Source organism: Microtus pennsylvanicus, chromosome 4, assembly GCF_037038515.1.
Source record: "Microtus pennsylvanicus isolate mMicPen1 chromosome 4, mMicPen1.hap1, whole genome shotgun sequence".
Classification (NCBI taxonomy): Eukaryota; Metazoa; Chordata; class Mammalia; order Rodentia; family Cricetidae; genus Microtus; species Microtus pennsylvanicus.
The window spans coordinates 105,873,461-105,890,233 of record NC_134582.1 but is presented as its reverse complement, the minus strand read 5'-3'; the positions used below and the strand labels follow the sequence as shown (position 1 = coordinate 105,890,233).

Genomic DNA, 16,773 nt, shown 5'->3' with positions numbered 1-16,773 from the left:
AGTTTAAACAGAAAACAAAAACAAAAACCCGAGACAGAATCTTGCTCTGTAGCCCAGGCTGGCCTCCAATTTCGAATCTTTCTGCTTCCAACCTGAGGGCTGGGATTACAGTTGTGGGCTACCACACTCAGTCAAAATTTTTATTATGATGTTTTTCAACATATAAAGAAGATGAAAAGAGGGATTTGTCTGTAATTCATCATCACCTAGAGTCAACCTGTAACTGTTTACTAGTTTCATCTACTTTTTAAAAATTGAATAGCATTAAACTAACTAGGGCACATATGATCAAATATATAAATATACAAACATGAATCACACGAGTATATAATATATATATTGATAAAAACTACTGTGTCCTTGTCCAGTGGAAGACAATGTAGCAATTCTTTAGGAGTATCTAATAATATTCTGTTCTTTTTAAAATTTCTCTAAAATATCCGTTTCTCTCCTCTCTCCCTCCTTTCCTTCTCTCTCTCTCTCTCTCTCTCTCTCTCTCTCTCTCTCTCTCTTTCTATCTTCCTCTGAGATCCTGTTTCACTCAGTAATCCTAACTTGGCTGAAACTGCTTGTATTGACCATGCGGCCATCAAACGTGTAATGATGCTCCTGTCTCCATCTCCTGGGTGCTGGGATTACAGTCTTGCTAGCTAGTTGGTTCATTGTTTGAGTATAATGGCAACTTCAGTGGTTTTTTTTTTTGCGGGGGGGGGGGTCGGTTAGGGAAGTTTCCCAGAATTCTGTTTTGTTGTTTTGCTCTGATATAGACGTTTCTCTTTAATCCCAGCACTGGAGAGGCAGAAGCAGGTGGATCTCTAAGTTTGAAGCGAGCCTAGTCCTCAGAAGTAAGTTCCAGGACAACTAGAATACACAGAGAAACCCTGTCTCGAAAAACAACAAAAATAAACACACAAAAAGAGCTTTCTGAGAATCAAACTCAATTAAATTGTATTTTCGACTATCTCACCTTAGGGATTAGGCTCCGTTTTCTCTTGAGGCAGCTTTTATTTTTTACTGTCTTTAAACTGAAAAATCTGTATCTCTTAGTATTGGGTGACTAGATTCAGTTAAATGTTTTTGATCTTTTCTGTGTTTAACCAGTAGTAAATAGCTGTGGCAAAAGGCGGTTGTCAGGTGGCCTAATATTTAGATCGAAAATACTATGCAAAAAGTAAAAAAAAAAAAAGTAAAAAACCAACCACGAAGGGATTCGAACCCTCAATCTTCTGATCCGAAGTCAGACGCCTTATCCATTAGGCCACGTGGTCCCACATGGAGGGGCTGTTGCTCATTTGTTATTCAAAAAAAAACCTGTTCTCTTCATGGCTCATGATTGTTAGCGATGTTGTTATTACAAATTTATTGGTGAAATAAGTTTAAATTTACTATCATGGAATTTCAACCAGAAATCTTTGAAGATAGAAATTTGGTGATTCAGTCATCGATAACAGTTTTTGTTGTTGTTTAATCGTTCGATCGGAGGCAAGTTGCCTAGGCCATCGTGAGCTCTAGGGCTTTAAGTGGGAGTTGAAGGAGGGGAATCACTGTTGTACAGACCCTGGAGCCGCCGCTACCGTGCCATAATTCCGGGTACAGAATTCACCTTGTGCTCTCCACAGACCCCACGCAAACAGATCTCAGACATAAATTCGGATAGTATAGAAGAGATTTAGGAGTGGAGACCAGAAATCTTTTAATCTGGACGGTTGATGGAGGAGCAACATCGACCTGTCAGGCCTGAGAAGGCTCAACTGAGATTGGAACACGAGAAAGAATCCTTAGGAAGAAAGTCTTGATATTTGCCTTGTAGTCTCCCAAACTATGAGAGAAGAAATTCCTGTTTTGACGTGTGTGTAATGTGTGTATATACATACATATATACATACATACATATATTTACACACACACGTATACCATCACAGTTAACAAAGCAAAAACCAAGCAAATAAACAAAAAGAAATTCTTTTGCTTAAATATTTCACCCTGCAGTATTCATTATGGCAGCTCTAGAGGACTAATATTTTGTCTTCATCCATCCTAGAACGCCAGCCGTTGTGACTCTCTCTCTCTTCACCTCTACCTGTCTCTCTTCTTCCTTTCCTTCCTCCCCATAGGGTCTCACACTGTGGATTGGGATACCCTGGAATTCACTAGGTGGCCCCAGACCGGCCTCAAACTGGAAGTTTATCTTCTCAACAGTATGTATCCAGCCTGATTTTACCGGCTACTCTTTCTAAGACTTATTCCAGCTTGTGGGGCGAGAAGATCAAGTCTCAAATCTGACCTCAGGGATCTGCTTTGAAGATTTTAACGGGCCAAGGAGCAAGAACAAAGTGAATGAGTCAAACTGTACGAGCTGTTACCGTGACCCACCCGTCAGGGCTGCTTGTCCTCAACTAAAAGCAACTAAGAACAGTTGGCGTGTAGAGGTTATTTGAGAATAAGAAACAAAGGGATTGTTCAGATTTGTCTTGCTTTTTAGGAGAATATTAGCCTTGTCATGATGGTACAGGCCTAGAGTCCCAACACTGCAGCTGCAGGGAGAGGACCGCGAGTTTGAAAGTCATTTCCAGGTACTTGGGAAGCTTGAGGCAAGGCCGGACCACTCAAGACCCTCCCCAAAACAAGCAAATGAAAAACAGAGAAGAAATAAAGAGCTCAAAGAATACACACCCATACTATCAAAACAACAGGGGACTCTCAAAGTTTTCTCTGCAGCTCATCCGGAGATTTGATTAAAACATATACTTTTGATTCATTTTCAGATTCAGCATCAGGGATTTTTTTTTTAATTAATTCCCAGCTGCAGGAAGGTTCTGGCATGTAAACCCAGCATTTGGTAGACTGAGGCAGAAGAAGTCAAGGCAAGATCTTGTCTTAAAACTCGTAGTAAAAGGCTCTTGGGCACTCAAACTCAAGTAGCCGGCCGCTTTGCTTCAGAATACAGTCCTTGGCTTCTGTGCAAAAATTCAGGACTCCTCCCTACCCCAGGAACAACAGCAATAATAGATCCGTGCTGCTGCTGATCCTGGGAGGAATTTCTGAGACCCACAGAACTGAGGACTATCTCGGCAAGGCTGATTTGCATGGGGGTTATTGATGTGAACTGAGCGAGCCGTGGAGTCTTTACGAGTGCCGGGAAGTCGGTGAACTGTGACCCGGAGGCGAGGCTTTGGGGGACACTACTTTGTGGCCCTCCAGGGGCTGGTTCTCGTGGCGCGTGGCAAAGCTTGGCCGCACTGGTCTAGGGGAGGAAGAGATGTTTCTTGGTCCTGTTTGCTGCTAATCTAAGCTCCATACAACTTTTTTTTTTCTTCTAAAAAACAGAAACCAAATGAGAAAACCGTGTGTAAGAAGCAAGAGCGTTTGAGAGTTACGGTTAAAGCAGGGGAATTCCTTACTCTGTCAGGAAAAACCGTAATGAAACTGTGCACTGTGAGGACCATAGTAGATCAAACTTCAAAATAACAGTAAACTATTTTAGCACAGGTGAGAAGTCTGTTAGGGTCCTTAAATTAGCCTGAAAGCGCTGTGAGGCTGTGACCTCGTGGCGCAACGGTAGCGCGTCTGACTCCAGATCAGAAGGTTGCGTGTTCAAATCACGTCGGGGTCATGTGTTTTGGTCGGGGAAGGTTTAAGAAGATTCTAATAACCTCTTGTAGGATGTAGCTTGAGGACTGTGCAGACAGTGTCTGATGTGTCTTTCCTCTTGGGTTGTGGAATTCCAACCTTTTGATACTCTCTCAAGAGTTTGTAGAGAACACTTAGAACAAATAAAATCAAATGTGGTGGTTCACAAGATGGAGCACTCCTGACATCAGACCCAGCTAACCGCAGAAGAGAGCGCCTGAGAAACCAACCAGCAAGGTCTGGGAGCTGGCTGCAGCAGTATTCAGGAGCGAGGACCAAAAATCAGCAAGGATGAGATAAACCTGTGTGCTGGCTAATATGGAATTTGACACAAGATAGAGTAATCTGAAAGGAGGGACCTTCAACTGGAAAAATGCTTCCTTAAGATCTGACTGCAGGGCATTTTCTTAATGAGTGATTGATGCGGGAAGGCTTAGCCCCTTGTGGGTGGTTCCCTCCCTGGGCAAGTGGTCCTGGGGGCGGGGGGTGTCTATAAAAGCCATGAGGAGTGAGCCAGTAAGCAATACCCTTCATGACTTCTCTGCATCATCAGCTCCTGCCTCCAGCTTTCTGCCCTCTTTGAGCTCCTGTCCTGACTTCCTTCAATGATGGACCACAATGTGCAGTGTAAATAAACCTTTCATCCCCAACTTGATTTTTGGGCATGGTATTTCCTCAAGGCAATAGAAACCCTAACTAAGACAACTCTGAGGAGCTATAAAAACCCAGGCTCCAGGAGCTGGTCGCCAGCGTGCCTCAACTCGAGACTCAAGTACTAGCAACACCAGACCGCGCACCTGGATCTCGGCACCCTGGTTGATCCGGTTAGTCTCTGCCGCTTTCAAGAACCATCGCTCCTAAGGATACTGCAGAACCAGCACCCATTCACTGCCCCTCCCACCAGTGGATGTGGTGGCTGGCTGTGCCCTGGGTTATTGGACTTGCAATCAGCTTTGTTTTACCTTTACGTATATTAACCCCACCAAAGAATAAAGATTATTACCAAAATTCCTTGGTCAAATTAAACAAGCTTTATTTTCTGTCAGACAGGGCTATCTCCCTAAACCAGGGCTTGAAAAAATATCATTGAACATTGGAGGAGGCAGGGTTTATATAGTCAAAAACAAAAACAAAAAACAAAAACCCTGCAAGACTAGGGATTGAGAAATTTCCAGAGAAATTTTGGTTTCATAGAAATTTGGCTGAACATTTTTTTGTTTTGTTTTGTCTTTTTTTTTTTTTTTCAAGACAGGGTTTCTCTGTGTAACAGCCCTAGCTGTCCTGCTACTAGCTCTTATAGACCAGGCCGGGCTCAAACTCACAGAGATCCGCCTGCCTCTTTCTTCCAAATGCTGGGATTAAAGGTGTGTGCACCACCACCTGGCCATTGGAGGAACATTTTTAAAATTATTTGGCAGAACATCTTATCAGGGCATATTCAAAGTGTGAGTCAAACTCCATAGGATGGGGAGCATGCTAAATTCCAGAAACAGGTTAATGCATCATCAACTTGAACTTTGCAGCAAACAGAAATAAACTTGTTCTGACCTTATAGCAAAATGGCTTCCATCCTTAGGATGTAGTCAGACTGGTCCATCACCTGCTGTCCGTGGGTGAACTCTACCTCCAATTATCAGTGGGACCACTTAGGGCTGGCTTGTTAGGTTATAGATCCATGTACTATAAATTGTTCCCCCCCTTTTTTTGTGAACTATAAATCATGCATTTGAAAACTACCTAGCTGCCTGTCTGATGTGTAAGTCAAAAGGACACAGACATGAATCTATCCACTTATCTTCCCATTTTTTCCTTCTGCTCAATTAGATCAGTGTCTTTATTATGCTTGATTTTAAAATCAAGATTGTTTTTATGAGACAAATCAACACTGTGCGCATTTGTGGAGCCACTACGGTATTTTAATGTTATGCTTGTATTATGCTTTTTGAGCATGTAGCTGAAGCTGGTCTGAAATCCTTCTTCCTCAGTTTCCAATGTGTTGGGATTACAGACATGCACTTGACCTCTAATTATGTTGGTTATAATAAATTTATCATTATAAATCTTATCCTGGAGGACACCTGTGCCTGTTAGCACCCTTGTCACACTGGCCTTTCAGGTCCCAAAGTGCATTTTGTGCTTTCTCTCCACAGGACTTTTGTGCCTGTGGTCTCTGACAAGGTGTTCTGAAAAGGTATTCTCTGCCTTTCACTGCTTGATTTAGATACTCACTTTTCATGGCTCAACCAAAACGTATCGGTTCTCTGAAGGAAGCCTTTCTTTTTACTCTTGTCAGGCCTTCACTTCCTGAACGGTCTCCACTGGCAAGTACTAGAAAAGTCAGTGTGTGCAAAGGCTGTGTGTGCAAAGGCCTCAGTGCCTAGCAAAGCATGTGGTAGACAGAAGGTGCTTCATCATTTTGAAGGAGCTAGGGAAGGAGATGGGAGATATATTGAAAATGGATGGTCGATGAATACTTTACCATTTATTGTCAAGCAAAATCTGTGCACAAAAATAACAAGACTCTAAGGGGAATCTGAATTGGGTCACCAGCCAATGCCTCCTCCACCAGTTTCTCGTTCTAGCTAGCTTTGAACTTACAGGAGTGTACTTGCCTCTGCCTTCAGTGCTGAGATGAAAGATTTGTAACACTCTATCCACAATCATGGCTTTCTTACAAATATAAGTGTCATGTCCAGATAATAACCCTCAGAGAAGCCACCAGGAACCAGAGAAAACAGACTGCAAAAAGCAAGGTTTCTTTTTATTGCAAGTACAAGCTAGCTTGGAACTTCCATCTCCAATATCCCGTAACAGTGAGGTAGAGAGAGAAGTTAATGTCCCTCTGCGGGGTTGGTTTTTTAAAGGTAAAACTACAAGCAAGCCTTTCAGAGCTGCTTTGGCATGGGTGCAAGGTCTTTTGCTCTTTCCCATCCTGTTAAATCAGCTTGTTCTATGTTTTCAGAGCAAGGCCACCCTGTCATCTTTATCACCAGATGATCAGGCATCCTTGTGCTTTGGAATTTCCCAGGTGGGAGGGGGAAGGGAAGGCCACTATCTTTCTGGAAACATGAGGTTACTCTGGGTTTTTAATTTTAAAACATTCTGCTAGGAAATTTCTTCTCATCCCTTTGAGAATAGGGGTGAGGATCCCACAATAAGATGAACTTGCTTTTTTTTTTTTTCATGACCGGGTTTCTTTGTGATGCCCTGGCTGTCCTGGAACTAGATCTGTAGTAGACCAGGCTGGCATTGAACTCACAGAGATCCGCCTGCCTCTTGTCTCCTGAGTGTTGGCATTAAAGGCATGGGCTCCAACCACCCAGCATGAACTTTCATTTTGTTTCATTCAATAATTACACCATCACAGCCAATTAAAAGGAGAACTAACCTGTGCATACACACACACACACACACACACCCCGAGATAAAACCAGGAGAGTAGGAAAAATTGTGAGTAGATAGGCCCATCACCTACAAGAGAATAATCACATTTCTCCTGACACAATTCATTTACATTCCTATGGAGAAGGATTATTTAAACAGTGAAGCATTTTCTGTACTTTAGAGTTCTACAACTAAGACAATAAGAGAAACAGATTTCTAGAAAACGAAATACCTGGAAATGTACACTAGATGACCCACACAATACCACAATAGTCTTTGTATTTGGCGGGCGCCGTTCAAAGTCACAGTTTTTCGAAGATCAAAGATAAAATGCTATTTGTCAATAAAATTCAAATTTCATAAAACAAAAACCAAACAAAACCAAACAAAAATCCTAAAAAACAAAAAAAACCCTAGGACTGAACTCAGATTGCCAAAATAGACTTTAGTGAGAAATACGTATTGCAAGCTGGGCTGCAAGAGGTCGAGGCAGTAAATACCCTTGAGTTTGAGGCTATTCTGAGTTATGGTGAGTTCCAGGTCAGCTTGGAATACAGAAAGAAACCCCATCTCAAAAAATGTCAGTACGAGGGGAGAAGTTGTTGTTAACTTCCTATTTTCTGTTGTGTAGCAATGTCTTTCTAGATTAAAGCCTTCCAGAGGCAGGTGGATGTCTATGAGTTCGAGACCATCCTGGTCTACAAGGGCTATCTCCAAAGCTACAGAGGAAAAACAAAAACAAACAAACAAACAAACAAACAAAATCTTCTGTCTTGGAGAGAAGCTCATTAGGACGCGTGACTGTTAACCGGGAGGTGAGACAACAGAAAAGTTTTACTGGGAGGCAGTGTATCCCATCCTGTGGAGAATCTCCTTAACTCAGGAAGTAAACAACTTTAAATAGTTTCATGGAGACCATGAAACTGACCAGATTCTCCATCCTCCTCCCTCCCCAAGCATATATAAGCTGTGAGCCGTGCCGGGAGAGAGACAGCAGAACTGCCTGGAAACAGCAGTGAGCTGGGTTTTCAGGAAAAGACCCTCCCAAACCTGCTGAGCAGACTGTGGCGTGTGCAGTGAACCTCCAGGCTTCCAGCTTTTACGAGCCGTCATCCACGCTAGCTTTGGTGGTTATAGCTATCTGAGTGATTCTGCTCCTGTGAGTAAATCTTCATCCCTGTTTTTTTTTTTCTTGTAAGTAACTCTGATAAAATTCATGGGTTCGCTAAGTCGGATTTGGGTGGTATCTAACTCTTGGTTTATCATCTGTTCCCTCTGTGGGGCGAGTAGACATTTCTTCGTGTCATGTAACAAAATATCGCTTTCCACCAGCAAGGGGAAAGATGCCTTAGCTTTAGGTGCCTCTTGGAAGAACCTGTCGTCTTTCGGAGTCCACCGCTGATCTTTTTCAGGCAGGCATTAGAAGTGGGTGAAGCTATTCTAGGATTCTGATCAGCTCTTGGGAATTGTCAGTGTGCAGGTTGAGGATGAGACCTCCTTGGGAAGGGACTTCCTGGGGACCATCACCCATTGTTTGGGCCCCTTGAGAGTCATTTTGAGCTGATACATAAAAGCTAGTTTAGGATTACTCAGAGCCATGAAAATAAACAGATGTCAGTGCGGTACACTAAGGAGAGGATCAGTCTAAACTTCTCTAACACTGCCAAATGTTCGGTAGCCATTGCAGAGATACCCAGGAATAGTTAACGAAACGTGTTTAAGACACCGAGAATGGCTTTCTGTCTCTTGTCTCTTTTCTGAAGAGGCAGCTTCTGCCTCTCTCCTTTCTCCCCAGTTCTCCCCTTTTCATGCCCCCTTTCTCTCTGTCTCTCTGCATCCCTCTCCCTCCCTCTCCCCTTTCCCCTTCCCTTCCATAGCCCACCAAATAAATATCCAACCTTAAAAAAAAGCAAGCAAGCGTTGAGACTGGCTGAGCGTGGTGGTACATGAAGCAGAGGCAGGCAGATCTCTGTGAGGGCGTGGCCATTCAGATCTGTCCACATAGTGAGTTTCAGAGCAGCCATGGCTATAGCAAAAACCTGTCACAAAACAGACCCAGCAACAACAAAAGCCAAGTAAACAAAAGAAAAGCAGACAAAGAAACTTGAAAGATGTGTGAAGTTATTTTACACAGTGTGTTCTGTGTGAGTAGCTAATGAGTCCAGCTAATACTAACAGCATCTACCTGTTGGTAGAAGATTAAGCAGTATTTTATTTGCTTTGTGTGTGTGTGTGTGTGAATTGTCACCTATATTTTTCAGATCTATATGATAGACTTTTCCTGAAGAATAGAAAATATGAATTATGTTAGAAAATGACCAGCAGATATCCTGTGCTGGTCTTTGGCTGTTCAGTGTTGAGAAGAGCCATTGTGAGCTGGTGATTGGGATAGACTCTGGTCATGCTCCACCCAGGTCTAGCCCCAAGCTGTAGGAGTGACGCCAGCCTCTGGCAGGCAGTGTGACCGCCAGACACTGGAGTCCAGAGAATGTGTGCGCCAAAATGTGCGGCATACATGTGGGAGGACCAAAGTGTGTGCTATAAAAAATGGGAGCTATTTAAGAATGAGGGGGTGGGTGGGAAGGCTGGCAGCCATACACTGATTACCGTTTAGATAAGGCTTATGTTTAGGGAATGGTACTACAGAAAAAGCAGGTTTCTCTAACTCAAAGTAGCAGTGAGAATTTCAGTTGCTGCTGTTGTATTCTGCAGGACAGTGCAGAAGAGCACCGAAGAATTAACAAGTTAATAATAATAATAATATAATAATAATAATAATAATCCACTTGGGCAATTCATTAGGCTTTATTGTAGCTTAGACGAAATTTCCCCCCACCACCTATGGTCCTTTCTTCTGATCTTGTTAAGGTGCAGTTGTTCTGGACGTTTGATAAAATGTCAGAATGGGTCCAGAGTGATGGCTCAGTGGTTAAGGGTGACTGAAGCTGTACGAGCTTCCGAGAACCGGAGGGCAGTCTTCCAGCGCCTCCATCAGTCAGTTCACAACTGCCTGTACTCTAATTCCGTCCATTTGTGTGCCCTTACACACAAATGCATGATTAACCTTTAAACAGCTGTCAGGGAAGACTGAATTCGGGTGCGAGCGGGAGAGAAAGAGACGGCCGCGTACATCTGACCTCGACTCCAAACCGCCAGGCTCCTGAGAGTTTATAGACGGGCTCGGTGAGAGCAGGGCGAAGATGGCAAAGTACTGAGAAGAGACCGTTAGCAAGGGTCCCCACTAACTGGCATGGCTTGGCAGTATTCTTACTGAAACTGGGTTGGACAGGACAAGGCTGAGGCCATGATGCCAAGAGACCCCAGGAAGCCTGACTAAAGTGTGGTCAGTGTGGACATCCTTGTGGGGGCTGTGGAACTCCTCATCACTAGCTCACTCTGGAGAACTTCAGGACCTGAGGATTAGGGTGACATAACCCACGGTTAATGAAGATTCGGGTGGGGAGGCAAAGGTCGGGAGGCAGCTGAGCCCTGGTGTCATGTAGCCCAAGCTGGCCTAAGCTTGCTGTATGGTAAAGAGTGAACTTAAACCTCGGAATCTCTTGCCTCAGGTTTACAGGCATTGGCTACCATAGGCAGCATTTTAGTTTAATATATTCCCCTGCAAGCTAAGAAATGGCATTATCTATCTATCATCTATCTATCTATCTATCTATCTATCTATCTATCTATCTATCTATCTATCATCTATTTTTGAGACAGGGTTTCTCTGTGTGGTCCTGGCTGTCCCAGAACACTCTGTAGACCAGGCTGGCCTCAAACTCAAAGATCTGCCTCCTTCTGGGATTAAAGGCCTGTGCCACCACTACTCGGTGACATTTTCATTTTTCAACACCAGAAAACTGATTTTGATTTTTAATATATATAAAAAAAGCCGTCCCTAGAGCCTAGTTGCTTCAGGTAACAATGTTACTGCTCTGTTCTGCTGATATAGTTGAGGTCTAAATCCTAGAAAAGGAGCTCATGTTTGCAAATGAAAAAAATAAAAGAGAAAAAGAAATAAAAGGAAAGGACGTGACTGCCCCTGGGTGTGGTGGAGGATTAAGTTATTGTAGATAGAAGGGAGAGCATAGCCAGAGGCAGAGACATCTGAGAGAGTCCAGAGTGGACGGACGGGACCCTGAGCCAAGTGAGGAGAGGGGAGGGAAGAGGGACAGCCTAGGCCAAGAAATTGACCAAGAGAGGGGAACCAGGTGCGGGAGTCAGGAGGCCCAAAGAGGACGGGTAAACAAAATGGTTGGATTATATAGGGAAGGGCAGTGGGAGGATGGGCAGCCCAGTCCCTGGGCTGGAGAAGTTTAGGGTAGAGGACGGGGCGTGCCAGTTATGAGGGCCCTGCACGAGGTAGGGACTGAGGGATGCAGGGAGAGCCTGGCAGCCAGGCCAGCGTCAGCTTTGATATGGCCCCTCAGCCATTTGTCCCCGGGCTTGAAACTTCCGGTGTGGAGGTTGATGGCTTCTGTAAATGTTTTTATTTTACCTTACAGCGACTCATCAGTTTTCCGTTCGTTGTGGGTGCGCTTCTGCTTTGTTCCGACTCGGTTTTTCCCATTCTGACTGAGCGCGTCTGACACTGATGTGTTAATCAACCTTAATGACTCCAACGTTTGGGAAGAATATGTTAGGTTCTACCTAATGTATTCTCCTAGTGAGTCAATTCAAAGACTTAAAACACAAACCGAACCAAACAGCAACAACCCCAAACTAACAAACAAAATTCAGACCAGAAAACAGGCTTTAGTTTTCAATAGGCGAAGGAGTGTGTTTTAAAGTCAAGGTGTACTTTTTTTTATTGCTGTGATAGAACACCAGAAAAAAAATCGGTTTCAGGGAGGAGGGTTCATTCTAGACCAGAGATTGCATCTCGGTGAAGAGACATGATGGCAGACGAAGACTGATAAGGGAGCAGAAAGTGATGAATTCATGTGTTGTGTTTGCTTTTCCGTCTTACTCAGTCCAGAACCCCAACCCAAGGAATGATTCCATTTTAGGGCAGGTCTTCCTAATCTAGATAATCCCTCTCAGACGTTCCTAGAAACTTGCTCATTTAGTGATTTCAGAGCCTGCCAGTTTGGCAGTCACTTTTCATCATGGGGGATTTGAGGTAGGGACTGTACATATAGTTTAGGCCAGTTGTGAACTGGGGCTTCTTGATAGGTAAGCATTACCGCGAACTCCTGACCTGTTGCCTTCACCTTCCAGGTGATGGGATTACAAGATTGCCCCCAACACATCCAACTACAAGTATTTTAACTCCATTGGAAGACAGCTATAAGATTACCTACCTACTAGTTTTTCCACACATTTTTCTTTTAGTAATCTTTATTTTTCCTCCTATATTTTGTGGGAGCTGGAGAACATGAGGACTGAAAATATCCCAGTGGTTTACTCTCCTTATTAACATGAGTTTATTTCCCCACAGCCATCAACCTAGCGTTCCATTCTCCAGATATTTGCTCAGGAACCAAGATGTTGCAATTAATTGTTTGTTTGTTCCAGGACTCCCATTAGAGTGTCAGTGGAAGGCTCCGAATGACTGCTTTGTAAGCAGTCTTTGGGGTGTTTTAAAAACATTTTGTCCAACATGTTCGGTAACAGGCTTCTATCCAAGAGTCGAATGAATGATTTCGAAAAGTTTCAGCCCATGGATGTCTTCCGATGGGCACAGCTACTCACACACCTTCGTCCTATGAGAGCCTCCATCCAGATAAACCCCTCAATATCTGGCCCACATAAACTGACTTTCTCTGCCTCTCTTCCCCTGCTCTGTGTGTGCGTGTCTCTATCTCTCTCTTAACCGGGGATGGGTTACGGTCCGCGGCTCAGGAGTATGGGGTAGATATGGGATGAGATTCACAGAGATCACAGAAATGACTGGCTTTAATTCCATTTTATATAGACTTTCAGAGTGTTTTTTTCATGTAATAAAAATCTCTACTTTTTTTTTTTAGTAGAGACAATCTCTATTTTTAAATAATTCTTTAAAAATTGTTGGGGAAGTGATTTATTAGGGATTTTACTTTTTCCGTATACCGGAGGTTAAGACGCTACAAAAATATTTATATTTATAGAGGCAGGCGGATCTCTGTGAGTTCGAGACCAGCCTGGTCTACAAGAGCTAGTTCCAGGACAGGCTCCAAAACCACAGAGAAACCCTGTCTCGAAAAAAAAAAAAAAAAAAAAGACACAGGAAAAAAAAAAATACATTTATAAGGAGAAAAAACAAAGCTCAGATATATGGTTGCATTGGTGGTTCAGTGGTAGAATTCTCGCCTGCCACGCGGGAGGCCCGGGTTCGATTCCCGGCCAATGCATATCTGCAATTTTTGAAAATTCCTTATTCTAAGAAACAACAGTAATTGCGGGCGCTAAAGGTGGGAAGTTTAGCGAGATAAAAGATTTTGAAAGATTAATACTTAAAATTTTGACATTTGGTGTACCTTTGGTTTTCTAACAATTATTAACGAGCTCCTGAGCTCAGCTGACTGATTTTCATAGGGAAGAATCTTAAACCGATGAATTGGGCACTGGGCAGGGCAGTCATGTAGAGATTTGGAGTTACATTTTATGTCTGACAATAAAGAAATGATTTAAAAAAAAAAAAACAAGACAAAACCAACCCAAATTTAGTATTCTGAACTTTTTGTCTTGAATAAAGACGTAAAAGGCACAGCATACTGTGCATAAGCAGAGTGGCGCAGCGGAAGCGTGCTGGGCCCATAACCCAGAGGTCGATGGATCGAAACCATCCTCTGCTATAACCTTTTGAAAAGACGCTAGTAAAGTTTCCGGAAAAACCTTCAACAAGGCGTGTCCCAGAATCGTAGAATAGATTTTTGAGTAATGTTGTAATTAACTAAACTACTTCCTACAGCGCCTGTGAGAGTCTGCCACTCAGCTTTCTAGATTCGGGGTCACTTTGGCCTGAGTCTCCGCATGGTGCTGAAGACGTCCCCCATCAAAAGGGTACAATTCCTGTGTGCCAATCTTCAATTGTAGCGCTTTGTTTTTAAGCATGATGACAACTCCTTTAGCTCTGCTATTACATTATAGAAACAGAATATAAATTCAAAAGAACTTATAAAAATAGAAAAGTACTTCTCATGGGAATATATCCTAGATACTTTGTTGCTTTTGTAGTCGTGGCCGAGTGGTTAAGGCGATGGACTTGAAATCCATTGGGGACTCCCCGCGCAGGTTCGAATCCTGCCGACTACGGAGTTGTTTTCTTGGCAGGTATTAAGAATTACTAATAGGTTTGAAACAGAATTCTATTCCAATTCCATCGTCTTTTTTTTTTTTTTTTTTTTTTTTTTTTTTTTTACTTTAACAAAACTCAATCTTGGACAGGATTGATAGTGAAATAGAAAAAAAAAAGTTTCAATTCCCAAACTTCCTGCGTACTCATCTACTTCCACTTTAATCGTCCAACACCTTGGACACACGCAGCATATTGCGGCTGTACTCCAGAGCATATTTAAAGTTTTGAAATCAATATTTGAAACAAATTTCCAGTTTGGTTTGCCTCTAAGAAGGACACATTTCTGAGTCAAAATACAAGACAATTTTCAAGACTGTCTTTGGCTAAAAATTTGATTTTAAAAATACATCTATTGCTATTTAAAACGCTCAGTATCTCTAATGCATATAGAATCTTGCTGTCGTACAGAAAAGTAAACATAATAAAATATATTAGTATTACGTTAGCAATCGATTCATTGTGTGCACTGGCATTTCAATTGTATTTTAATTAACAACGTGTGCCTGAGGACCGTGGAAGTAAAATAATCACACTGGCTAGCCGCTTTAACGACCAGGCAGCTATGATAGCGTCTTTAACCCCAGTAGCCACACTAGTTTGCCATAGAAACCGGGCGGTGCACGCCTTTAATCCCAGCCCTAGAGAGGATTATAAAACGGGAGGAAAAACTCTCAGACACAGTCTCATTCTGAGATTCCTGGAGGCAGGATCGCCATTTCTGACTGAGGTCGAGATAAGCGCCAGTGACCGGCTGTTTTCCTTTTCGGATCTTCATGTTGAACCCCAATTTCACTTTCTTGAATTTTTATTAATCGTGCTTCAATTGTGAAATGCGGATAAAGACAAAGAAGTAAATGTATACGTAAAACAACTCATTTTATCTCCCTAATTACAAAAAAGTTTTTCTCATGTTATGTTTAGCTCCTTTCTTCTTGCGTTTTCCATACGCCTGTTTATGGCAAGATATTCCTAGGTACAGGCACTTTTTTCTCTGTAAATTCCAGTGCAGTAAATGTCACATCTGGCAAACACATAACTCATATTTCTCAAGGAGCAGCTATACTTACGTTATTATTCAGCAATGCAGAATCCAGATCATAAAAATATGAAAATATGAATTTAGTCTCCTCATTCTCCGTCTAAATTCTGCTAAGAGGATGAGCTGATATGGGCCCCATGGTGTAATGGTTAGCACTCTGGACTTTGAATCCAGCGATCCGAGTTCAAATCTCGGTGGGACCTCATGTGAATTTTGTCGCTGCTCTCACAAATTACTAATGTGTTCTGAACATATTCTGAGCCGCTCCCCAGACTCCCGGAAATTAAAGTATCTAGACATCTTTTTCATCTCATCTAAAAACTCATCCAGTATGCAAAACTTGCCCAGTCTGCAACATCAGAAGCTTCTAGAACTACTTTGTCTCAACATCTGAGATAAAACAGGAATCCACGTGTCTCCTTTGCCTCTCTTTTTCTTATTTTTCTTTTTTTGGGTTGGAAACGAGAATTACCCTAATCTGGCGAAATTGTGCGCAGACCCGAGGATTAGGGATACGTGTTGCTTATCTCGGAGCTGACTGAATTCCTATATAAAAGACTAACTCAGTATTGTTTGGCCTAATTAGATTTTATATGTAAATTTGTTTCTTACAAAATATAACACCTGAGTTATTTGGTGCATTTTCTATCTGAGTAAACTTGGTATAAATAAATAATTCTATTTAACGTTTGAAACTAAAATGTATTTAAAGATACTTCAGGTAGTTTATTAAGGGGCAGGAATCACACGTGGGGCCCCATGGTGTAATGGTTAGCACTCTGGACTTTGAATCCAGCGATCCGAGTTCAAATCTCGGTGGGACCTCTTTTTGTTTTTTATGTTTTGAGTTTCTTCCATGAACAGGTGGATCAGCCTACTTCTTCCAGTGGGTGAATCAGCCCTCCCTTACACTCATTTCCGGCCTATGTAAAGTGTATGTGTGATTAGGGATCTGATTGGAACCTCTTCAAAGTGTATTTTCAAATGCAAAAAGAAAGTGTAGCAACAAACTTCTCCAATATGTAAGTAAGAATTATATGGTATAGTAGCTATTACGGTAGACTCTGAAATGTGTCCCGTCCATGGCTTATTTCTCCCCCTTTGTCCCACATTCCTAGTCTCTTGAATCATCCATTAGTTCACCTTCAGGATGTATGCACCTAGCTGCAAGTGTTTCTGGTTCACATTTCAGTATCTTCGTTTCTTCGGGGCTTTCAGTCATTATCCAACTCTAAGGTCCCAGTCTATACTGTCTAGCACCTGTGCTTCAAGTCTCAGTGAGTCTGTCTGCTTTGATGTCGGTGCTTTTCATTGTCATCCAAACCAGGAGTATACCTGGTATGCTTAGATAGATGTGCCCTCAGACACACACTTCGTCTTTTCAGGAACCCAGATCCTAGATCCTTGCTCTTCCTTCTGGGTCAAGGAAGCCCTAGTCCCA

General features: G+C 42.5%; 7 non-coding genes across 7 annotated transcripts; 6 read left to right on the top strand and 1 right to left on the bottom strand.

Annotated features, from left to right (window-relative positions):
- Positions 1 to 1,195: 1,195 nt before the first annotated feature.
- On the bottom strand, positions 1,196 to 1,268 carry Trnar-ucg (transfer RNA arginine (anticodon UCG)). Its single transcript has one exon. It is a non-coding gene; the product is annotated as a tRNA-Arg (tRNA).
- Positions 1,269 to 3,541: 2,273 nt separating this feature from the next.
- Positions 3,542 to 3,613, top strand: Trnaw-cca (transfer RNA tryptophan (anticodon CCA)). The gene has a single exon. It is a non-coding gene; the product is annotated as a tRNA-Trp (tRNA).
- A 9,662-nt stretch (positions 3,614 to 13,275) lies between these two features.
- Positions 13,276 to 13,346, top strand: Trnag-gcc (transfer RNA glycine (anticodon GCC)). Its single transcript has one exon. It is a non-coding gene; the product is annotated as a tRNA-Gly (tRNA).
- A 372-nt stretch (positions 13,347 to 13,718) lies between these two features.
- Positions 13,719 to 13,790, top strand: Trnam-cau (transfer RNA methionine (anticodon CAU)). Its single transcript has one exon. It is a non-coding gene; the product is annotated as a tRNA-Met (tRNA).
- Positions 13,791 to 14,168: 378 nt separating this feature from the next.
- Positions 14,169 to 14,250, top strand: Trnas-uga (transfer RNA serine (anticodon UGA)). The gene has a single exon. It is a non-coding gene; the product is annotated as a tRNA-Ser (tRNA).
- A 1,213-nt stretch (positions 14,251 to 15,463) lies between these two features.
- Trnaq-uug (transfer RNA glutamine (anticodon UUG)) lies at positions 15,464 to 15,535 on the top strand. The gene has a single exon. It is a non-coding gene; the product is annotated as a tRNA-Gln (tRNA).
- A 550-nt stretch (positions 15,536 to 16,085) lies between these two features.
- Positions 16,086 to 16,157, top strand: Trnaq-uug (transfer RNA glutamine (anticodon UUG)). Its single transcript has one exon. It is a non-coding gene; the product is annotated as a tRNA-Gln (tRNA).
- The last annotated feature ends 616 nt before the right edge of the window (positions 16,158 to 16,773 follow it).